General features: G+C 37.7%; 1 protein-coding gene across 1 annotated transcript in view; it reads left to right on the top strand.

Moving 5' to 3' along the window:
- The first annotated feature begins 24351 nt into the window (after positions 1-24351).
- The window catches only part of EPC1 (enhancer of polycomb homolog 1), a 69752-nt gene continuing 68238 nt past the window's right edge, over positions 24352-25865 (top strand). Inside the window, exons 1-2 of the mRNA XM_027686948.1 lie at positions 24352-24620; positions 25354-25457. The gene's annotated coding sequence lies outside the window, so the exon portion shown is untranslated. The remainder of the gene's footprint in view (positions 24621-25353; positions 25458-25865) is intronic.

Raw genomic sequence — 25865 nt, 5'->3', positions numbered from 1 at the left:
AACAGTAGTCAACTGATAAATGTTTTTATTTTAACATATCCAGTCCTGAGTAAACTCATTCAAACTACAAATTAATGACCTACCTTTAAGAACTCAGAAGCAATTAGTGAATTTGCTAAAACTAATTTCTGAACTGATGAATAGACTAATATTTCCCCTTCCCTTTCTTATTTGGATTTACTCATCAAATTCACAGAACCTCATACAGAAATAGAGTTCCATGTTCACTTTTTTCCATCAACTTTTTTGAGATTGATAAGTCTGATAGGAAACCAATGAAATGCTGGCAGTTGATAATTTAAAAAAATTTCTTCCATATTTTGAAAATTACAGGATTTATATTACCTGTGATGGGGCAGGTCTTAGAAGGTGTGTATTTTGAACTGCTGAATATGAGAACAGTACTGACACATCTTCAGTTATCTCACACAGTAGTGCTGGATGGACTGTGTCATCTTCCAATGTATAATGTACAAAGAAAAACAGAGATAATAAAGGGTTACTGTAGATTATGACTGCTGTTGTGAATCCCTTTAGAATCATTTCCACATGGCTAGCAGCCACTGAAGTATTTTACTCTAAAATATGTTATTGATTATATTTTAATGCTTTTAAGGATAATCTGATATATTTCAATTTCTGTGGTAGATTTTTACCTCCATACCTCATGAGATTCTAGTAGATGGCTCTCAAATCAAATACTGGACTGTAAGTGTCATATAACCCTCCAATACATTCCACTGCAATCTCTGTGCTACTCTGTGCTGCTGTCATGTAGAAGAACTGATGAAGTCCAAGACACAAAATCTTTTCATGCAAAAGTCCCCAAAAGTCAAACATGTTGTATTCAACTGCCAAACCTTAGTGCTTCACTATAGTTTAAGGAAGTAAAACTCATGAATACATTCAAAGACAGGAACTAAGAATACCCAAGAGCCAATGGATTGCTTTGAAATAGAGGAAACATTTTGTTTCACCTTTTAATCTAGATTTAGTTCCTTTATATTTGTATTTTCAATCCCCAGAACAATGAAAAATGTTAGGGTGAAACCTTTTCCAATTCTGAAAATTTCACAAAACTGAAAAAAGAATGGGACAGGTAAGAAAATAAAATAATCCCTTCTACTGCAATCAATGTCTCCAAGTTTAAACAGCTCCAGTTCATGTTACAAACAAGACAGTTTTCTCACGGAATGAAGCAGTGGTAAGTGTCAATTGCTCAAAGATAGAGAGCACTGACACAGCAATACTTTAGTAATAAAAAATCATTAAATTTGCCTGTCCATTGTATAAGAGAATTTAATAAACTCCCTTCGTCTGCCTCTGTTTCTTCTTATGAAATATTTTATTAATATATTAAGTTAATGAAACAGACTTGAAGATTGGAACAGACAAAATGCAAGGTAAATTTGCGGGTACTATGGTGACCAAAATCTTGGAAAATAAATACTTCAGAACTTTAAGTTAATTCTTCTAAAACTTGTCTCTTGTTATTTGGACTGAGGTTCATTTTATTTGGCATCAAAACTGATTTTAAAAGTTGCTTCCATACCAAAATCTCATCCTGTATTCCCTCCAGTGCACTATAGTTTACTGCCTTCTCAGTTGTACTGTTGCAATTATTTCTGAGGTTGCAGTCTTAAATGACCTATATTAAAAAAAAAAAAGTTTCTCATTCTGCTCTGACTAGTCTCCGAGGAATGCGAAAAGACCCTAGCAACTAACTCCTTTAGACTAAAAAATACATCTTTCTTGCAGTAGCTGGACTGAACTAAGTAATTTGATCCATTTTTCCCGTATTGAGTTTCTATCTATTTACTGTAAAATAAAGGGCGTTACTTATCATGGCTGACTCTTGATATTGTATTAGCCAGAAGGGAGGGAAAAAAGTCTTGGAAATATATGACTCTTCTTTGGAAAAGAACAAGCACAAGTATCATATCATATCCCATCCCATCCCATCCCATCCCATCCTCCTTCAAAAGCACTAGTTTTTCCAAGAATATGAAGGAAACCTGCCTGAAGGCTGGCTGGATTTAAAGTTTACATGACTGAAATACAAGGCTTTCTATTCAGATGGAGAGGAAAGAAATAAAACAGCCCCTGAACGCCGACATAACTCAGTACCATCCTTAGAGACGCTGTAAATTATACTGACGTACTTCTGTGGCAGAACCTAAAATACTACCTATGAGACCCTGGCAGAATCATTACTTCTCTGTATCACAGATTTCATCTGCAGCAAGTGGATAATAATGTTTATCTATCTATATAAATATTTTTAATAACCTGAGATTAAAGTTATTGTATGAATCAGCCCTGTAAAAGACAAAGAACTGGAGTGCAGATGCAGCAGTTTTCTCTTGTCTTTATGAGAACAGTTGGGGGGAATCAAACTCCTTAGGTTTATCCTGCTCATTTTACTCCTGAATATGATCTTTTTTCTTTTAACTTGCTTGCTGAATCCAGATGATCAATACACTTCTTTCTATCTGTTAATTCTTGTTTTTGTAATTTAATATCCTTTTTTTTGAGAGGGTGCTTTAACTTCTTCAGTTTCTTTTATTCATGCAGGACTTTTCCTTCTGTTTATTGCTTGTTTCCCTTGATTCACTGCTGCCAATTTCTGTATTAATTCATCAGCTTCAATAATGGACTTGGATGGTAACAGTGTATGGTCTGCTTTGTTCCCTTCACTTTAAGTAATTTTTGGTCCTTTCTTAGATAAATCTTCAGCATTTTTTTCATAGCAGTGTAATAAATACCAGTATAATCCTCCTCTGCATTTTTGTAACTGTGTTTCTTGAAAAACTTGCAACTTGAATACAAGTAGATTTTGCTAAGTTTATAAGTTGCTTGTTAGCATTTGAAGCTCCCTAATAAAGCATATATTATAAACATATTTGAATTAAAATTCTTTTACTGTTCGAGTTCACTTCAATGCATGTAAACATTTCCTTGAGCCCTTTTCCACTGCAGCATGTTCTCAAATAATTTAAATTTTAAAATTGTTCAAGCTTCCAGTGAAATGTACTTAAATAATATCTGTAGCACAGCTAAAGCAAAGCACCTTTAAATATAAAAGTAATATATAAAAAATGGTTAAACCATTATTTAAAGCTTTTCAAATAGCAATGACCTGAAAATAGAAGAGTTGAATGAAGCTGTTATGAGAAAATACTGAGAAATTTCACTAATTTTTAAATATTAAAGTACTTCAACTTTTAAATTAAAACTTGTTTAATACATTAAAATAAAACACCTTCCATAAAAATAATTATACAAGTTACAAAATGGAAGTTTAAAATGAAAGCTAAGAAAGACAAATTAATATTCCAATAGATACAAAATTTTGCCATACTTTAAAAATTTGTATATTGTTGAATTTACTACAGAGGGCACAGACTGATCAAGTTTCCATTTCCTGCCCTTTTTTTTTTAAGTTGCTGTATTTTAGTATTCCAACAATGCTTTCAATATAGGAGGTATTTTTTAGTGTTCCAATTAAAAATATAGGCAAGTTGTAATCTTGTGTAAGATTACAGAGAATCAGTAAGATTCATCTCATCCAGTTTCCGTGTCTACATTTGAATTGGTCTCTAATTAAAATTGTTTGACTTTTTAGTAAGTGGAAAGAAATGGATGTTTCTAGAACACAATTAATCTTACCCCAAAACAAGTACTTAAACCAGTTCATTTAAATTGTTCATTAGAAATGTCTGATTATCTCTGGTAACTATGAAAAGAGTTTAGTAGACCAGATCAGATACAAATATCTGTGTGACAGACCTCCAAGGTTACGTGAAATTAATCTCATGTTACATTTCCCTTTTCTTTGAAAAAAGAATAAAAGAGTCCACTACAGTGATTTTACCATTTTCTGGGAATTTATCCTTTTCATTTTCCAATTTTAAAAAATGTTATTCCTTGTAAGAAAGAAGCTAAAAAAAAAGTGTAATAAGAAAGTAAAAAAAAGTACCTATACCCATACATAAATACTTTTCCTAAATCAATTTTTAATGCTTTTCAACTTTTGTCAAGGATTTTTTTCCTCTGATTTGATGCTCCTTTGGTAAGTGAAAATGGTGTTGCAGATGTACCAATTACAGCAATGCCCTGACAAACAAATTTATTTTGAAACATCTAGATTAAGTGTTACTGCTAGAAGCAACAGGCAGCTTTGCCTGAAGTAGAAACATGTTTTAATTTGGCTTGAAACAGTTTTGTAGGTAAATGGATCAGCAGAGATTAATATCTGAACGTACACTGACAGTAATCTATAACTGTCCTCACATGAAAATAACAGCCCTGCTGTTGCAGAGATTAAAAGTGATCCTATATTAAAGGCCTGTCCTGCCTCAGATCTGCTAAGTGGCTTGAGGTAGTTCACATAATCTCGCCACACCTCAGTTTCCCTGTCTGTCAAACAAATAAAAGTCTCCCACTTCACAGAGACGTGGCAACATTCAATTAAAATTTGTAAGGTAGTCAAATATTATATAAGCCATAAATAAAATACACAATATTCTAACTGAACATTGTGATGTTCGTAAACTGATGATGGTAATGAAAAATACATTCACAGAAGAAAAGAGCAAGTAACAGTGAATGGCGTCCCTACAAGCTCACTATGCAAAACCATCTATGCTATTTTACAAAAATAACACAAGCATACTGCTATGCTCATAAATCATGACTATAAACATAAATAATACAAATGAAATGCATATTTAAAATATAGAGAATATCAACAGATAGAATGAGACATGATCCATTACCTGTGTGAAAACATTTTTCTCCAGGAAGGGGAGTGACACTGGAAAGAACCTAACAGCTAATGGAACATTCTAAAGCTGTGCTGCTTATGTCTACAATGAAATAATGGATGTCTAAGTAAAATAACTGTACACAGTATAACCATAGCAGGATTCAGATAATATCCATTTTTTCCTCATCCTGTGTGTCATATCTATGGTATAATGGGAAGTCCAGCATATTTTTGGTTTGTTTCTACCTTAGAATTCATTTGTTTGAGTGAAATATTACTGTATATTGTTAAAAAGTGCTGTGTGAAAGAAAAGTATGATGGTTGTCTATATACAAGTGTACAACACACCCACACATCAGTTTTCTCCAAATGATTGTCCACATGTTTATTAGCAATGCAGATGATTCCAAGTATCATCTTCTATTACATGTACTTGAAAAGACCTCTCTTGCTATTTTTAGGGGTGGACGAGACAAAAAGCAACTATTTTTGATCTTTCACAAGGTAGGTTCCAGACTTAAGAAGCAACACCAATTACATTCCCTGGGTAATTAACACCATGCCTCCCAGCTGCTCTGGTGTACCTGTGTCCAGGAACAGCTCAGGGGTCGGAGGGGTTCCTGCTCCCTCTTGCAGCAGCACCTACATCAGGCAAGTTTCTGGAGCATTTCAGGGGCTTCTCAGGCAGTATCTGATCCGGACAGGAAAACCCAAGAAGTGCAGACCTGTATAATGCTCTTTGTTTGGGACACTGACAGGGGCAGGTTGTGGGCCTGGAGGATGTGATGGTCACAGGAGCAGCCACCAGCCCTTCAGCAATTTCCTTCCCAAGTTTCTTGATCAAAGAACCCCACGTCTGTTTTTGTAATTTGCTGTCAGGTACAGCATTGTCCCAGTGTCTGTACAGCGCCAAGAGCCGCAAAGTCCTCCATGATGAGAGTGAGGGAGTCTAGGTATTGCATTATTTGCATTATAGCCGGTGATTAGTGACAGGACAAGAGGACACAGCCTCAAGCTGTGCCAGGGGAGGTTCAGGCTGAACATCAGGAGCAATTTCTTTGCAGAAAGGATTGCCAAGCCTTGGAATGGGCTGCCCAGGGAGGTGGTGGAGTCACCGTCCCTGGAGGTATTTAAGGAAAGACTGGATGGGGCACTTGGTGCCATGGTCTGGTTGACGTGATGGTGTCCAGTCAAAGGTTGGACTCGATGACCTCAGAGGTCTTTTCCAATCCCACTGATTTTGTGATTATTGTTGGGAAAGCTCCTCCAGGTCTGAAGATACTGATGGATAGGTCAGTAGGAAAATTCCAGCTGTGCAGGACTGCCTGAGGAATGTGGAGAGAGGAAGAGAAGAAGCAGCAGGGCCATGGATGCTTCGGGCAGTGCTCACTGGGGCCACACAATTAAGAAATGAATAACGTAGGATGTCAAAAAGTTACTCCATAATTTAAAGTTCTCACTGTTAATTAAAATAATCAGTGATCAAAGTGTGACTGTGTGTCCCTTCTAACATAAATACTGCCAGTTTCCACGCAGGCAACAGGCGGTGTGTTAACACCACACACAAACAGGTACTCCTCAAGCAGGGGAAAGGGAAATATCCTTCTCATCCTGTGAGAAAAAAATGGATGTTTTTTTCAGTATATGGGACTTTCCAAACATATAAAGGCCCAGAGAAAATTCTGCTCCAAAATGTGGAGGAAAGGGGCAGGGCTAAGTGCACAAGGGAATTTCTGTAATAGAAAATTCTCAGACTAAAAGGAACCTGCTTAGATCAAATTTAAATTCAAGGTGAGGCTTAAGATACAACACTACCATGCAATAAGCTCATTAACTGAAAATTTAAATAGCACTCCTTGACATGCACATATCATTTCCATTCCGGGTGCTCAGCTCCAGTGAGAGAGAAATCATCCCTGAATAAACAGAAACCCCATCCCTGCCATAATGTCCACAATAAAACAGAGTAACATTTGCACAATAAATTGGGTAAAGCAAGTGCAAATAATCATAGCTAATGATTTTAAAATGCAAAAATATGCAACATTTGCAACTGCATGTTTATTTTATCCATTCTCTCTTCATTATACTGTGTCTTTGCTAAGATATAAATCATGCAGCCAGGCAAATAGATGAATGTGATGACTCACTTTAAAAGGTAGTTGCTGAGCAGCTTGTAAAAACACGTGGCCTAGGTATTCATATATCATAATTAATACAAGGTCCACAATCCTGGACAGAATACTAACCTTGATTATAACATAAGTATTGAACTTGCACATAAGCTGTATTTAAATATTTATTGTTGCATGGTCAAGTACTTGCAGGTTAGGAAATGCCAAATTAAGTTTGAACGTATAACTTTAATTCCTGCTTTTTTGTACTTCAGTGTCATAAGCTCTCATGGAAAAATTCATATATCATCATGTGCCTGAAACATCCTCACTTTACACAATGGGAATTCCCAAACCAGTAGCTATTGATAACTTCATTCAAATTGTTGATATACATTACAAAACTTGCAAACAAGGCTTTGAAAATGGATTATTATTTTCTTATTGCTTTTTCTTTTTTCTTTACAATGCAGGTCACCACCGTGAGCACTTCACAAACACTTAATCATGAATTTTCAGAGGCACTTTGTATGATGGATGAGGTGATGGTGTAACTTTACACATGAGTGTAAAGAGAGAAAAATAAGTAGCATCAATCTATTTTGAAAGTCCAAGGTGAGCTTTGATTTTTCCAGTGTTAGCACTTAGTGTGTTCTGATCAGCGATCCCACTGATTTCACGTGTGATAATTCCAAGTTGTACCTCCCACCACTTTTACAATTTTTATTAGAGTAACTGGGCCAGGATCATACAGGAAGACAGAAATTTGGACCTACTGTGGGACTGTGAAGCTGTCCGAACCCTTTCTTTTTCTGAGGCACATTTCTACCTCATTCACTTCACATTCAATTTACATATTCTGAAAACAAATTATCTGGGAATATCAGAGGCAGCTTCATTCCCTGAGGACCGAGTTTCATGCACTGAAGGAAGCAGGGATCTTGTAGAAAAAGTACTAAGTGATCACCTATTGTACTAAGTGACCACCATCAGGCTTACAGAAGTTCTCCAAATGAAGGTTGCACACGCAATAGTTTCTTGAATTAGAAACTTGCAACTTTAGAAGGTCTCTACAATTGGTCTGTGTTGTTTTTTATCTTAACATGAATATAACTTTTCAAACCTTTAAAGAAAACAAAACAAAACAACAACATCAACAAAAGAGAAAGATACAAACATACTAATTTCTCTGCCCTGCCTCTCCAGAAATTTCATTGTGTGTAAAAACATTTATACTCACACAGGATCTGAACAATACTGGACCATTCAGACTGTCAGCATAGGCAACTGCCCAGCAACTTGTTGCTGTCTTCTACACAGAGAAATCAGAAGAGAGGTCACATACCTTGTCATTGATTTCAAAGCTATTTGATGATGGCAGATGCACACGTTGACTGCAAAAATTATGGATTAATTCCAGGCTCCCAGAAGGGTTTCTCCTTCCTTATACATTCAATTTTTGTTTTCTCCTCTTAATCACATTTTCTTTGTCTTTAATATGCAGCTTCCCAGCAGACTTGTACTCCAGTCACTCTGCATCTGCAAGCTCTCCACATGTTAATGTTTGAACAAGGAAAGGCTCAGACATTACCCACAGTCTTAGTTTTAGCAACACAGTAACTTTCTGTACAATGACAGAAATGTTGGGCATTCTGCTGAGCTCTGGAGTCCTCAGACTGAGCTCCCCCTTTGCTGACCTGCAGGGAGGCAGGGAAGGAGCAGCAGCTGCAAGGATCCGATAACCTCACTACCTAGGAGGCACAGCAGAATAAGAGTCTAATTAATATATAGGAGTAGGTATTGGAGAATGCTACATATAGATACAGTCTTTCTAAAAACTGTAAACCATACACAATCTCCATATAGGAGTAAAAGCAATAAAATTGGATGTCTTATAGTTAAGGAAAATCTATTAGTATTTACTGCACAGATAGGAATTGTTTTTCCAGGGCTTATTTGGCTGAAATTTGATGGCAGTCATAAAAATAGCAAATGTGCATCACTAATATCAGAGAAGTTCTGTTGCCAAATTCCAATCTGCTTCAAAATGTGACCATATTAGACCTGATAGTTTTAAAATCTCACTACCAAGGAAACTAAATGTAAGAAATATGACCCTTTCACAGGACTCCCAATATGATCCTGGAACTCTAAGCTCCTAAGACTGACCTCCATGTTGGGAAAATTATTGGTAGAAACTATTTCAGATATAATGTTGAAGGACAGATGGATAAATATGGTATACCTGGAGAGGAGTCACCATCACTTCTGTAAGTGCACATTGGGAAAATAAAGTGAAATTGAATGTATATAAAAACATTCCATGAATTACTATTAATTACTATTAATTCCTCTACCCTCTACTGAAAAAAATTGATGTTATTGTGGTTAGTTCTTCAAAGAGAAATAACTCTAAGTACAAAGTAAATAATGTTGAAATTTATTGGATTATGGAATTAAAAATAAGCAGAGGATAATAAGCAAAGAAAACTAAAATTCAGAAGAAAACATCATTGTCCTACTGCATGGATGGATGGTATACCCGCATCTTGACTACATCTACCTCTGGCAGTCCTACCTCAGAAGGAATAAAAAAGTAGGAAAGGTGCAGAGAAAGGTGGCAAAGATAACAAGAGGCATTGAACTGCTCCACTTCAAGTAAAGAACTTACTTGTTGTTTCCCCAAAAATACAACAGAATCCTTCTCATCCAGCAGATACAATAAAGGTATAGAATTAGGAGTGATTGCAGAATGTGAGTTGGAAATTATTGTTCATGTTTCCAAAATGAAAGAAACAGGACAGATCAGAAAATCAATCAGCCATTTACAAATTAAGTCCAACTGGGAATAATTTCTACCATAGAAACTCAAAATATAAGTGCCTTTTGAATATGCTTCACAAATTCATGGAGCGTTATGTCCCTCGGTAAATAATGAGCCTTGTGAGCCAGTTGCAGAAACAACTCCAGAGCTCCCTCCCTCCCCACCCGTCAGCAACTCAGCGTGTTCACACCCATGCAGGGATCACTCTGCACTTGGCCTGTTCCCTGTGTTCCTCCCCAGGTATCTGCTGTCCTTAGCAGCAGCTGCCTGACATTTCATTTCACTCTCTGGCTGTTCTCACTTTCTTACATTGCTGAGCACAGAGAGCCTGCGCCAGATCAACAAGCAAAAGCACTCACAGATCCGTGTGTGGCCTGGATTCCTGTGCTCTGCTCCGTGCCTGCTAACTGTGTAATTGCTATGCTTTCATCCCGAAGAAAATATTTCACTGATACCACGAAAACTCTCCTTTTCCCAGCCACCCAGAACTTCTGGTTTATGGAGATGCTTTATTGTCCAACATGTGTTTAAATTCTAATTTATTATTCTACGTTATTTAAAATTATATTTAGTTGAAATGGTAATACTAGCTTTGTCAGAAAATATATTGTGTTTCTCAAAGTAACACAATTAGGCTTCTCACTGATTTCTCCAGTTCCAAAAATGTGGTGAAGTGCATATGAGAAAGCATTCATTTTATTCAAACTCTCTGGTAGCTTAGGATATGATTCTGCCTAGACAAACTGTTAGAAAAATATATATATATCCCCCAAAATCAATGGCATTTTCTTATAAACACACTGTAAGTAATAAAACCTTAAAATTATCTAAAAGGTATTGAAATGACAGAAGCTGAGTCTCCACTGTAGAACTTCTATGTGCATTTATTTTTTATAAGAATGTCTTCAGTGGGGGTATTAATATGATGTGTCTCTGTTTTAATGGACTTAGTAGGAGTTGAATGTATTTACATAAATGATATCACTCTAGGAGTTCACAAAACTCTGACTGTGGTTAGATATTTGAATTATGCATACAAAAAGCAGACTGACATAAACACAGTTTCTTCATCTGTCAGATATGATTGAAACTGGTCAGCAGGTTCAAAAAACTATTAGAGATGGACTGCAATGCATGACAGTAAAAACTTAATTTCCCCATGAAACCTGCTATGAAGCCCTGCTGGAACTTGAAGGGGAAAGCAGTAGAGAAGGAAAGGAATTTTGGACCCTACTATAATGCAGATGAGCTGAAATAAAGAGAATAAAAAGACAGTATCAATTGAGTAAAGAGAAAGACCACAGAAGTGTTTAAAGAAACTGTTCACTCCAAGGGACGTCTCAAAGTGGCATTACTCTGAATGGCAAGGAAGTTTTGCTGAAATAAGACATTTCTGAAATTCAGAAGTATCAAATGCCATTACTCAATTACCAAGCCACAGGTACAATGATGAATCAATGGTTTGAAGTATATGTCAGACGCTGCCCAGATATCAGTCAACTTCAAGAAGGCTTCTGTAAGCACAGACATAAAAGAAACCTTAGAAAAGAATAATCTTGCATGTACCTGTAGCCATTTAGTAATGATACTTCAATACATTTTTACACTGCATTAAAGCTACTAAATTTGACTTTGAACTCCATGACGAGTTTATCGTAAAAGAATGAGGTCCTTCATGTCTGGGTGACTGCAAAGGAGCTGACAAATTGCTCTTTATTTTGGAATTTTATTAAAGAATTTTACTTTTAAATTGTATCATTAGAGAAAAAAAGGATATTCTTAGCAATTTTACATGCAAGTGTATCAATTAATCAGTATATAAAATAAAGTCAGTATATCAAGGAGAAAATAGGCATAAATATGTATTTTAATGTAGGATTGTGCCAATTTGGTCTGCAGGCCCTAGGTTTTCCTACGTACTCATTGGACTTATTGCTGCAAAGAACTTGAATTGAAAAAAAGTATCAATTTAAGATATGGAAACTGTAAACAAATATCATGCTCTATAAAAATTCATGAAGTACTTTTAGTTTAAATATAATTAATCTTCATTAATTACATTAGTAATAATTTATCTATTACTAGGATCTAATGTTATACTTATGCAAAGGACCTAAAATCTTCTGATGCAGCTATATAGAATAAAAGTGTTAATGAATTATCGAACATTGTCAATCTGAAGTGTTAAAAAGGTGATGCAAATTAGCTTAAAGGCAAATTCACAAGTCAAAAAAGCCCCAATAATAAAACTATACAAAATTGTTTACATTTTTTATAATGTTTAATCTTATCTAATACCTCCAAAGAAGGATTAACAGTTTTAATATCAGTTTTAAGGCTCATAAACCCCAATATTTTTAATATTTCCAGCCTTTGACTAGTAAAGCTTCATTCCAGAAAGCAAACTCTTTACTCACAGGCTTTTTAAAGCATCTGATTTTTCTTCCATTTTATATTTAAATGCAGGAGAATTCTTGCTCTGAAACTTATATATGTTCAGTCTTTTCTTCCTTTCTTCCCAAGATGTTAAGATTATTAATACTGTAGTGAAAAAGTCCATTTGATTTTGTGCAGGCTCAATAGTCTCCCAAGTCCATTTGGTGTGTTGTTTTGATAAATGAGGAAATTCAGTGAAGTGTGAGTAGGTTAACTAGTGATAGATCAAATTATATCCAGTAAGTAATAAGAAAAATATGTTAACAGTGGGGAGAAGGACTTTTGGCTCAGAAAAGAAAATGAGACTAAAACCAAGTAAACCCATCTAAGCTGCTTTTTTTTTTCATTGTGACAGAAACATTTATAACTATCCTCTCAGACAAATGTCTTGAGTCTACCTGAAATAAAGGTCTGTTTTAAAGCTTTATAAAAAGCACCTAAGAAGAGCATGTGGTAGCTCAGCTCTCTCTTGTGTAAAATAATTGAGTTCAACTCAGTGGAGAGTTCATAGTGCTTGTGAAGTAGTTTGCATGAAAGTATTACCAGTCTTATAAAGTACTTCCAAGCAATATGAACTTAGTTCATAGTTCACTTTAATTCTTTAAAAGTTTATCTTTATATCTCTTTACAAGAGACATAAATGCTGGTGAAACTATCTAATATTTTTGACCCCAGCTTTATTATTTTTTCATGTCTGAACAAAAACTGCTGCACCTCTGCTTGCATTCATTCATGTAATTTGTTGGCCAACAGTAGACACTAAAGCCTCACTGCTGATTCTCAGAACACTTCTTATCACACAGAAATTATCACCCTGTATGTGAGGGTTCTGGCATTAGCCCTAGATACCCCATGTGGCAAATACACAGAAGGTACTTTGCTGGGTTTTAACATTTTGTTTTCAAATCGAGTAACTATAATATCCACCTGTGTACCATCATCTGCTTCCACACAGCTGCAAGGCTCTAAATAAGAAAGTTTTCTCTATCATTCACATTTGAAATAATGCTACTATGTGCAGCTAAATATAGGAGAGTGGCCATCAGGGCTCACATTACCACTGGGAGACCGAGAAGGATCCAGTCCAATTGCAACTCAGTAGTCAATACTTTGCTGCAAGGGATTAAAGCAACCGCTGTGGAAACAGGGGTGACAAAAGAAGTTTCAAAGTTGTTAGCCATGATCAATATGTGTGGTTCACGCACATTGCATCAGGCAATATTTGCACAGGAGATGGGCTGCAGCAGTCCTGGCTTCTTCAATAAATCTACAGTTACTATGATGCACGTCCAAAGAATACAGAAATTAACTCACAAGAGACTATTTCACCAGTCAATGCTGGAACTAAAAGATCTGGTATGTGATTTCATTGTAATCTGAGTCAGAAATCACATTTTTGGGACTGAAGGTGTACCAGCTCCTTATGAAATAGGACCACACTCTAATGATCCAAGCATTCTCTCAGTCACTACCCATTCCAGGCATGGAATCCTTCTTCAGCAGCAGTAGTTAGTACTGATGCCAAGCCACTACTGAATGGATGGACATGAACCTATAATAGGAAAAAAGGAATTGTGGCAAAATGTGGAATATAACCCAAAACCAGAGGCCATGAGGTCCTTTTAATATTCCTAGCTGGAAAATTAGGGTATTTTTAATAGTTTTATCAAGGGAGTTTTACAATTTGAAACCTAGTAATTATACCAAGCATACATCGGGGTCAGAAAATACTATATTACAGGTTAGAAGACATACTCAGCAATCACAGGTTTCTTTGTTCTTTTGGGTTAATAAGACATGATACATTTACAATAAAGTAGATATTCTTTTCATAATTTTTTACAAGACAGATATTAAAATAACTTTGTACCAGATCCTACTCCAGTATCTAGAGCCAGTCCCTGACAATGTGAAACCACATACAAATGGAATAATTACTTAAAAGTTATTAGGCAACAAAACAGTCTAAAAGCTATGTAATGCCTTATTGCTTGTTTAAAAAGTATCATTGGGTTGAATGCAAAGGTTACTGAGATATGTTCTGGCAAAGATTCTTGAAGTAGATGCTTGAGATTGTTTTGTACATTTGTGCATATCTAGAGACATGGAAGGATTTTTAGCTTATTTTTGCCAGGGCTGTTGATTCAAAGATTCTGTAACAGAATGTGGTATAAATTTTCAGGGCTATTTTTAAATCTCATTTTTTCAATTTTGATTTTTTGTCTTAATATTTTGGAAGCTGCTGTTCTTAGGCCCTAGATTGCCAACATTATTTCTCACCTTTTGATTTGTGTTGCACAAAAAGCTTTATAAGGCTTATATTAGTTGTTTGTCTTCTCTTTCCATAAATCCTATTAGTCACACTGAAAATTTTGTCCCTTAGATAGACTAATTTTCCTTCAAGTTTTGGTGTAGCTATGAAAAAAACAGCACTTTAGGGAGGTATAAGACTTGGCCTTTTAAAACAACAGTCTCAGAGGAAACCTACAACCTCTAAAATAATACACAGAAGTTTCAAATGAAAGACACTAAAATTCAGCTCTTTCTGAGCTGCTCTCAGAGCAAGACTCAAGCTGAAGGGGGGATATGACTGCTAAGGGCCAAATCAGCCAAAGGAGCAAGTAACTTTGGGTCTGCTCTAGCTGTTTGGTGAAGGTTGGTATTATGCCGCGTTGCCATCTAGGGATCATGAGAGTGCAATACCCAGGGGCATGCTCCAACACATTGAGGGCCTGGAAAATCATGGTTCTATTTTGTATTACCTCAACTCATTTAATTCAAGGATTACTCTAGACAGCAGTCACATCTTTCTTTCTTCCTCCTACTCTTGTGTTATACAAAGAAGGATTTGGGACCAAGATTGGCCCAAAAATATGTTGTCAGTTTAGGGAACATCATTAGTTACTGTTTGGGAATGGTAATCTCTGTACTCAAGAACAAATGAGAATCCTTCAGAGTTAGACTGAAATAGGACACTACTATTTATTTCCCTCTCTGTAACCTGAAGCTCCGAACATAACATTAACCCACACTTTAGGTCTGCTGATCTGCCAAATACAGTTTTAAAATTCTAGTAGGCTGTAAGTCATATCTTTTCAGCAGAAGAGAAAGACAAAAAAGTACAGGCAGAGTGTTGCAAATGGTAAGAAACAGAGAACTCTTACAGGGAAAGAACAGAAGACGTGCAGTACCTGTGGAGTGGGGAGAAAAAGAGCAGTGAAGGTCATGACAGGAAAAGTAAAATAAAGGGCCATGCAAAAGATGAAAAGAATAGCAAAGCTTTATACAACAGCATGTGAGGCACATGGCAGCCCTGGGAGGGACTAAGAACACAAAGACAGTCTGGCTGGCAACAGAAGGATGTGAGGCACTGTTGGAGAGATAAGGGACATTTGCATCATCTGGTGGATAACAAGCGGTGAAAAAAGTACCAAAGAGCCTGGGTACCTCTGGCATGGGAAAAGGCCTGGAAGATTTCTGAGATAAATAAATATGAAGCTTCGCTGAGTGAGGACTGGAGAGATGTGATCAGGGCTCTGCATGAACACTGAGCACACTGAAGCAGGCCAGCTTAGAGAAACTTTGCCAGGGTAAAGTCAGGACTACAGACAGGATCACAGTAGAAGTAATCCAAGATCAAAAACCAGTGGATGAACTAGTCTGAAGAGCAAGATAAGACTGTGGTTTATGGCAAGACCAAAAGCAAGGAAGGGAAGGAGTCTCTAGTATGAAGTATGGTAGTGAAGCATGTCATAAAATCACAGAATAGTCCAGGTCGGAGGATTTGTCAAAAGATCATCTGGTCCAACCTTTCATGGGAAAGGGAACCTAGGTCAGATTATCTATCACCTTGTGCACTCACATCTTGAAAACCTCCAGTGATGAGGACTCTACCACATCCCTGAGAGGTTGTTCCAGTGAATGTTTGTTCTCACTGTAAAAATTTCTTTCTTATATCCCAATGAAACCTCTCCTGGTGCAACTTCCACCTGTAGCCCTTCGCCTTCTCCATGTGGCTCCTTGTGAAGTGAGAACCTCCATTCTCTTTGTAGCCACCTTTTAAATACTGGAATACTGTGATGAGGTTGGCCTGAGCTTTCTCTTCTCCAGAGATAAAAAAGCTCCAGCTCTTTGATCATTTTTATGGCCCTCCTTTGGACTCTCTCTAGTCTGTCCATGTGTTTCTTGACTTGTGGTGACCAAAACTGGACACAGAACTCCAGGTGTGGCCCAACAAGCACTAGGTAGAATGGGAGGATCATGTCTCTATCTCTATCTCTGTCAATAACATTCCTGCAAATGCAGCCCAGGATTCAATTTGCTTTACTTGCTGCAGTGGTGCACTGCTGACTCATGTCAGGTCAAAATAGGCAGACTTGTCAAGGAGGAGAAATAAAAATTTAGGAGTGTATCATAGCCCAGATGTACATTGGATAGTAAAGGACAGCTATTGTCTAAGGTTGGCTTGGGGAGAATGTTAAATGCCTGGACAGGTCCTTTTTGGTGGGCCTTGCAAGGCCCTCAGGCACTGAAGAGACACTGCAGACAGACTCTTACAGGTTTTTCTTGGCCAAACAAAAGTGAGGACCTACTCACTGCAAATGACAAAAATTAGGAATGTTTTGAATACAAGAAACTTCAGTTCCTAATGAACATGTACTAGAATAGGCACCTTTGCTGATAGTCAACATCTTGTCATTTGCTTCCCTTAAAAAAATCTTGTCACCAAATACTGCTGCAAATAACTTGAAAACTATAAATGACTGAGACTAATGCAGAGATTTTCAAACTGAACTACTAGATCTTCCAGGTTTCAATAGTATTCCATCACAACTAGTTAGACTCTGTTGTCAGAAAACATATATTCTTAAAAATATACACTTTGGTTCTCAGAGAATAACAAAATATAAGTTAAATCATTTTAGGGAAACAAAATCAGGAGGAATGTTAATGACTATTTATAAGATAAAAGTTAAAGTTCTGTCACCACAAAAGGAATCCCATGCTAATTTTAAAGATTAAGAGAAACCTGAGATGAAATAAGCAGCTATGAGAACAAAGAAAATATTCATAAACGGTTAAGTTCCCCTTCGCCCATTTGTGGACTGTTAACACACCTTTTTTAAGTGGGCCTATGTGGTTAAGGCAAAACAAAAGGTTTTTTTCTACCTTATACCAGACTCGGAAGCACATTTCTATAAGGTTTAATGATCTATATTACAAGTGTAGCTCATCACTTGCAGATGTGCCACTGGGAAACATTTGCATTAAGAGCTTTGTGTAGCAGCCTTAGCCCTGGATGCTGTGTGTATTCTCCATCTTTGCTCAGACCAAAAGGGCTCTGGCAATGCTTTGTGGAAATTTACTGTGTAAATACAGTATTGTGATCCAGTTGGCAATATGTGTACTAGATCTAGCCTGTAGGATGTTTCCTTTTGGTCTGATATTTTTTCTTTCTGGTAAATACAGAGCATTTTTTTGACAGAAGAGAAAGGCTCTTCCTGCCCCTTGCTAAGAGGTGTTGCTACCATTGGTCCCTGAGAGTTGAAGGAGCAGGGTAAGGAGCACATTTCTGACTGTACATAAGCAGCACAGGAGTAAATGTTACTGTTGTGTCTGCACCACACTTAGGGAGGGCAAAATTGTGACCAGTGTAACATGAGATACACAAGACACTACACGAAAAGGCTGCATCCCAGCAGCATGGTATGTTTACTAATGTGTACTTTCTCTTGCTGATTGATTGCATTTCTAATCAACAAGCAAATAAAGTTTGGTCAACAATTAAGTTTTTTCTAACATTAATAAAAAGACTAATCATAAACACATTGTTTAAACTTAAAAAGAGGGAAACTGCCAATAAATATATACTGTAAGTCAGAATCTTTAGAGAACCAACAAGGATCTTAAAAATCAAAGAATATTTGATCAGCAAAATTAAGGATACGAGAAGGAATTTAAGAATAATTAGGTTAAAAATAGGTCACAAGTATTGTATTTGTCCCTTAGCGATTTGAAATATTACAGTTGATAATAATAATGCAGAAGAGCAGACCTGTCAGATAGGCAATTTCATATTTGAGAATATGATGGATGCTCTAATAATACCAGAGGGTGTATTGGAACTACTTTGTTTTCCAACAGCAATTAATAATGGTCTGAGAAAACAGCCACTGTATTCTAGTATCTTAAAATAATTAATGTGTTATCATTTGCATCCCGAAATTTCAGATGAGATGACCAATTAATGCCTTGAGCCTGCTGACCAGAGTTTATGTTGCTTGATTCTAGTTCCTCAGTGAAAGGTTCACAGTGAAATAGATTTATCTATAAAAAGGCTAAACTTAATGAAAAACTAGGAAGATAAATTAAAGCTTTTATGACTGCAGTTCATAGTCTTGCTGAATCTGGAATTGTAAAGAACTTTGGTTCAGACATCTCAAACCTACATATCCTCAAATCTGTATGCAAATGTAGGCTTTTCTTAAGTTCCCCTTGATATCCTCTTCCTATGCTCATCAAGCTTTTGCTGATTAAACTTTAATTCCATTCAGTATGTCACCAGCATCAGAACATTTCAGAAAAGAAAACCGACTTGTGACAGCGCTGCCTTTGCCACACAGATGGTGCATTTGTTTGCAGCAGCAGCAGTAGAAGTGAACACCAAGGGTGACTCTGAACAGTTCTGAGATGTTTTCAACAGTGGCCCTTTATTCTAAATGACAAATGCGAATTCAGAAAAAAACAGATAAAATCTGCTGAACACATAAACCAGTCAACAGGCAAGTCAGCGGAACACAGATGGACTGCAGCCATTTTTTACCTTATCTGAATCCATGGCGGTTCAGCTGAAATTTCCTACGTATAATAAATCAGATGGGAAAATGGCCTCCAATAGTAGCTCATCTAATAAAATCCATAAGAGACCCCCTTAATGATCAGCAGATGAAAGTATGAGAAAACAACAGAATGTATTTAGTAAAGTAGAAGCATCAATTGCATGATCCCTTGTTTGGGCACAGCACACTGTAAACAATTCAGCAGCATTAGTGACAGGTGTATCTTACAGTCAGGAACTATGCTCACACAAGAATCATTGTGGGCCTAGAAGAGGAATGCAGGCAAGTGAAAAAGATGCTTTAACAGTTACTTGTGCTTGCAAGCATACCTGTGAGTATTTATTCAGGGTCAATTTTAATACATGGATGAGGATCCAGTGCTCGGATTTAAAGGCACTGAATAACCTTCCACCTGAAATTCCAAGACCTGGACCAAAGCTGGTGTGTTTCTCTTTCAAGTATCAGCACATGATGCGGACAGTACGCAGAACAATCCCAATCAAGTTGTTGCCAAAGTTAAAAGACAGGTTTCACTGGGGGCTTTTATTTTTTTTCCAAACTTTTTCTGACTTTTTTCTGAAATAACACCCAGTATTTCTTCACCAGCTTTAACCAAATAAATATATACAACTAAAAGACCAGAATTTTTTTAAAATCCATCTGTGCCAACATGGTGGGGCTTAAGTTTTCTTTTAATAAGTATATGACCATATTGGACTTTTCATAAAGACACAGATTTAATTCTGAAAGGACAGCACATTTTGAGTCCTACAACCATTCAACAGAAGATACTTTCCAAAACTGAAGAAGACTGTTAATGCATTAAAAGATGTAGGTTATGAGCTGATCAATCTGTGCAGGGGATCTGAGTAAGTACTTTCAGACCATCATACAAAGATACAACAGAAATAAGGGAAGGGGGAAAAAGTTATCCTCTGAGATGTGTGGCATACCTTGGGAGCCAACAGCAACAGATGTTTTGGAGGCTTATTTCTGGTTTTTATTCACAAAAGACTCACAACTCCCATACATTTTTGTAACAAATTGGTTTTTCCCCCATATTGACTTAGTTCTTTTTCCACAGCTTTTGTCACTGAAAATCATCCCCAAACCACCAGAACTGTCACTGGCAGGACTTCTGAGGTGAAAAGGGTGAATGACATATCAACACTGTGACAACACTGTAACTTAAATCTACTTGGCCTAGTCATAAATTATTTGAAGATGGGGTTGCACCACAAGGAAACAAAGTCAGCAGGACAACTTCAGTGTCTGAAGCAAAGAAAAACACTGTTTAAAGCAAGATTAATGAGAAAAGGAATCCTTACTGATGCTCACAGTGCTGCAGAGTTTGAGTGAGAGGACAATAGTGGTGAATGGGTTATTGGTAAAAGGCAACTTAGATCAGCTTATTGAGATGGGCCCAAGCAGAGCAGCGGGGATATCAGTGCTTGGGCAAAAGTTAAATTCTGAGAGCAATGTTGAGTCCTATTGAGAGAAGCAGTGAGAAGATATGATCAAAAAGAGGTTACTGCAAACAATATGGAAATTAAAGGGATGGTTTGCTGAACAGGAGTACCTGTAATGGTAATGCAGCAAGAAAGCAAATGAGATTTTGAGATATACTTAAAAAATACAGGGAGTTACTTTACTTTAGTATGTGGCAAGTAGTGTAACTGCTGTTGGCATATTGTGCCTATTTCTGATATCCATGGTACGTGGAGAACAAATATTGCTGATAAATTGGAGAAGCACTACAATCACATAACACCCCTAACAAAGAATAACATTTTGTGAGTCTTATATACTCAAACAAAACCAGGACTTGGACAGAGAGACGGAAATAAGAGGTTTAAGAAGTTACAAAATCTGTGATTTAAAGTTAAATTCCAAATAATCACTGTAACAATTTAGTGAAGATTTTGTGGATTTTTTTTTACCACTATATATTTTCAGTCCAGACTGCATGCTTTTTAGAAATATTTGACCTGGGTCAAACAAGATTAAGCTAGAGAAGTCTGTGTCCTCCTTTATAGTACAGTCAGGCATCAATGATCTATTGTTATATTATAATTTATGAATTTTCCAAATTATAGAAAATCATTCTTTTTGATTCTTCAATAGCAATCATGCAGCTATGTGAACATTATCTATTGAATAAAAATGCAAACTGTTTATGCACTTGGTGATCTTTCAACCAAAAAGCATTCAATGCCATTTTAATGCAAGAAAACAAATTATCATTTACATATGAGTTGCAAAAGCACTTTGATATCCTTCAGCTCTTGCTATCTACCTAATGATTTACTGACTTAACAGGACTGGTAATTTACTTCCTAAAGACATCAAGAAAACATTGTCAAAAGAAGATCAGTGTAATTTTTTTATTACAAGTGTAGAGACAGAGAGCTACTTGGAAAATATGGCAATAGAGTTATATCTTTACAGGCAAGATAAAGATTAATGAAAATGAAAGATAAAAGATGATAAAAGCAATTATACTGCAAGCTAAATGTAAAAAGTGGTTTCACTAATTTCAGTAAGAAGCTGTTATTTGAATGCTATCAGGTTTTAGCCACTTTTTTTGTATTAGTCTAAATCCTAAAATGTAGCTAGTTTGTTTCTTTGCTCCTATACAGATATTCTATTTCCCTGTTTTTGAACAAAGTCTCAAGACAGACATTCACACCAAACATTGGATAAATCTTCTAAAAAAAAATTTAAAAAGAGTACGGGACGGATGATGGTGCTCTTTGGCATTACTCTGAACTGTAAGAAATTTGGGGAATTTTGACATCAAGTCAAGTGAGGGTTATTCTTAAAGCATGAGAACATATTGTTCGGCTTTTCTTGGAACACTTATTCAGCTTTTTAAAAAAAGTCACAATGTATATTTCAATCCCTATCTCAATTCTTAACATTTAGCATTTGATATACACTATTTTCAGTTAAAACTGATCAAATATGAGAGAAAATTACCCTGGTTTAAGCAGTTACCATACATCAGCTTATCTACAGAACTAGCAAGCCTCAAATCTGAAGTACATTTCATTCAGTTTAGTTTAGCCTGCAACAAAAGAATCCAGTCAAATTCTTTCACATTTGCCACACCACAATAATTCCACAGGCGTTCACCAAGGCTTAGCTCATCTGAGGTTATTTACTGTGCAGTGTTTAGTTCCAAGTCATAGCATGGCCAGCCAACATACTTAAGATCCTTGTAGTAAACACAAAGTCACCTAAGGTATTTTGTGCAAAAGAATGACAAAGAACTTGAAAATATGTGCCTGCTATTGCTGCAATGCCACTACAAAACATGGAAAATAAAGAAAAAAGTGTTTAAAAACCTACAGCAACATAATAATGCCCTGAGAGGGCTATGAGCTATGAGACCATACCCTTCCAAAGCATGGTTCGCTCTCCTGGATGTAGCCGTGCCCTAAAGTGGAGCCCTTTCTGCCCCCTCCTCCAAGCATCTGAGGGCTCTGGCACACCTGTGCTAGTGTAAGATACACAGTAAGCCATGGAATACTGCAGGTAGATGAAGGTTTCTCCAAAACCAGGCGACAGGAGGAGGAATCTTCCCAGTGTGGGTGGTCATTCTGATCCCAATTTTCCTGTGTGCTTATCCACTCGTATTAACAACTTTGAGGCGACACTTTAGTAATGAGGTGTTCATATAATAAACACTACCACCAGGAGTAGTCCCTATGAATTCACTAAATGCAAGTTAGAAGGGAGGTGCAGATACTCTACATGTACCCCCCAAAGTCATGGTTAAGAACAACACTTTTAAAAAGCATGCTACATCTCTTTAGGCCCACATAACGTGAACTACTCTCTGCCTTTTTTTCCTAGGGCTTGTTAACTGCTAGCAGGCCTGGCTTATGATCTTTCTACTATGCCTTTTGGATCCTTTCACTGCCTCTCTTGTATCAAACATAAGCTTTGCATTTGTATTTTCAATGCTCTCAATAGCCTACTTCCCCCTTATCTATTTTCTGTCACTGTAAAAAAAAATTAATGACAATTTGATTAGGCTTCTGTAGTTCACCTGCTGCTTTTTCAAACATCTTTGTGCTTTCTTCCATGCTGTCCTTCTTGCTGGAGCTTTCTTTCAACAGCCACAAAACCGATTAATTTTTTTCATCAAATCCCACCTTATGTCTTCTTTGCCATGAAGTACACACAGAAACAAGAGTTCTGCTGATGGTGTGCCACAAACTGTGCCTTACTGGCTGATCAATACAGTCTCATTGTTTCCCTCATCTGTCTGTAGCCATCTGCTGTCTTTTGTCTTATACTTTTGAGCTCTTCAGGGCAGGAATTATCTTTTTGCCCTATATTTCTATACAATATATCACCATAATCATAGTCCGGGATTAAGGCTGCTAGATAACATGATAATACAAATAAATTATAACAATGGCAAAATTTGCCATTCAAAGTTCTTCGCAGATTTTTTTTTTAATCTAAGGCTTAGAAATATGAGGTGGTTCAGCAAAAACATCACCAATTTCACTGTTTTTTCAGCGGCTCTGAAAAAGGTTTAGAACAGCAGTAGATGAGCATGTTAATTCTTTTAATATGGGGCTGGATCAGGCTCAGCAGGTCTGACAGCCTGTCTCCTTTGTAACTCCTCCTAAAGGCAGGAAAAGGACTCTCACGGGAAATGAATCAGGCCCTTCGGAGCCCATGAGGCAGCAGCCAAGAGGAGCTGTGCTATTGCCTGGCAAGACTGGTGGATCAGATAGAGGACCACATATCAACATTTTTGTCATAATCTCTAACATAAATATGCTATATTTTCCTGTTTATTTTCATTTTAAGGTAAACATCAAAAAAGTTAAAGGTCTGAAACATGAAACAGGGTCATAATAAGAGAAAACCCAAGATAATTTCCACAGAAATCATGGTTAAGGCAGACTACGGTGAACCACAGATGCAAAATTATAAATATTACAAAATGTGTATTTATGTGCAAGAGGCCTAAATTTCAGTTACCGCTGAGAATCCTCACTCCAGGGGCCTCTCTGTGCCTACATGCTCACTTATGAGACTGTGATATGTTGGGGGGGTAATTTTATCTTGTGCTGAACAGCGAAGGTGTTAGAATTTACCCGTGTTTTCAGAGCCCAGCTACAGCAGTGACTACCTGACTCAGCTCGCAAACTAGAGCCACAGCATCAAATTTCCCAACCCACTTAATTTGAAAGCCTGCCAAGATAGGTGAAAGACCTTATAAATATGTAAAGCAGGAAGTTCAAATTACACAGTGATGTAAATTCCCAGTGATTGATGCCCTTTTAAAAACAATAAAAATCCTCGAGAAAGTACAATGTTGGTAAATGTGCTTCCCTCCCGCTGCTGTCTGACGGTACCGTGCGGAGTTTGGCTGATGTATTGTACTTTTCGTGCGGATTTTATTTTGGATTTCTACCACTTCCTGGAGGCCAGGGGGAGGCACAGTGGGAGGAACCAAAAAACTCGGTGCCACAGCCATTTTGTTTGTGGGCAGCATGGTAGAATTCTGTCAGTCAGTATAAGGAGGGGTTTTTAAAACAGTATTTATGGAAAAACTATTCCTGCCGTAACGGATGTATCTGTTGAATTTAGTGTTAATTTAGTTCTTTCATAAGGTAGGTATTTATAATTGTAAGTAAATTGAGTATTTGTTGGGATTCCAGCCTCCCCACTTTCCAGGAATCATGGATTTTGTTCCAGGCATGACTGGCTCTTTCGGATGCTGCGAGGCTGCCGGAGTGCGGCGGGCGGGGGTGCGGGGGTGCCGCGGGGGGGGCCGAGGGATGCGCCGGGCGGCACAAACTTGCTGCGGGGTTCGGAGTGGGGGCGGGGGCGGGGGCGGGGGGAGGGACGGAGGGAAAACGACGAAGTCTCGGAATTATTTTCTCCAGCTGTCTTTCTTTATTAATTCTCAAGAGGCGGCTGCTCTCTCTCTCTCTCTCCGAGGGGGAGGATGAGGCGGGGGGTTGCGCGGGGCGAGCCGTAGTTTTGCAGTGTCACCGAAAACCAGCGCTAGACTTTGGTCCTGTGTGTTCCAGAGGCGGGTGTAAAATGGCACACTGCATTTTTCCAGGCGGCGGCGGAGGGGGGGGAGCGGGCGGGGGCGCCGCTGCCCGCGGAGCCCATCGAGCCGCCGCCGGCCCCGGCAAAGTTGTGACCCCGGAGGCACCGGGTCCCCCGCCCCGGCTGCGGCCGCCGCCGGCATCGCCCGCCGACCCTCGGGAAGCCGCCTCCTTCCTCACCCGGCGATCCTCGCGGGGTGAAGGGGAGGGGAAGAAAAAAAAAAGAGAGAGAAGAAAAAAAAAAGAAAGAAAAGTCTCACTTTCTGCATTTGCGAAATATTTTAAGGATGTTCGGGGAGCCCTTTGCAGCATGGAGATGGCTGGTTGTAGGAGAGCGAGTATGCAGTCCATATTGTTACAGCCCTTTTGCAAGGGCTGCCTTCTCCCGAGGTAAGTTTGTGGTTTTAACCAAAAATATTCGTTTCTGCGGGTTTTTGGCTTGTGTTGGTGCCGTGGGGGGTTTTCGTTGTGTTGATGAACAAAACGTAGCCTTGTATTTTTCATAGCTTTGATCTCGTGTATCCCACCCAACGGTGTCTCCTTAATAGCGACAATTACTGAAGTCAGTTTTTTTTCCTCTTTAAAATTTTATACACGCGAAGCTTAACAACAATTTAACTTCAATTTAAGAGTATAAGAACTTAAATATTTTCCAGATGGACTTGGTTTGTGTTTGGTTTTTTTGGGGGGTTCTAGCTTTTTGTTGGGGGGGGGGCGGGGAATTCTTTTCCGAGTAATAAATGGGTCCAGGACCAAATATGTGACTGTCTTTATAAATATAATGCAGCTCTCGTGTGT

This window comes from Neopelma chrysocephalum, unplaced genomic scaffold (assembly GCF_003984885.1).
Source record: "Neopelma chrysocephalum unplaced genomic scaffold, ASM398488v2 Primary Assembly neopelma1_72, whole genome shotgun sequence".
Lineage (NCBI taxonomy): Eukaryota > Metazoa > Chordata > Aves > Passeriformes > Pipridae > Neopelma > Neopelma chrysocephalum.
Note: the sequence above shows the minus strand (reverse complement) of the source record. Positions and strands in the feature narration are given on the sequence as shown.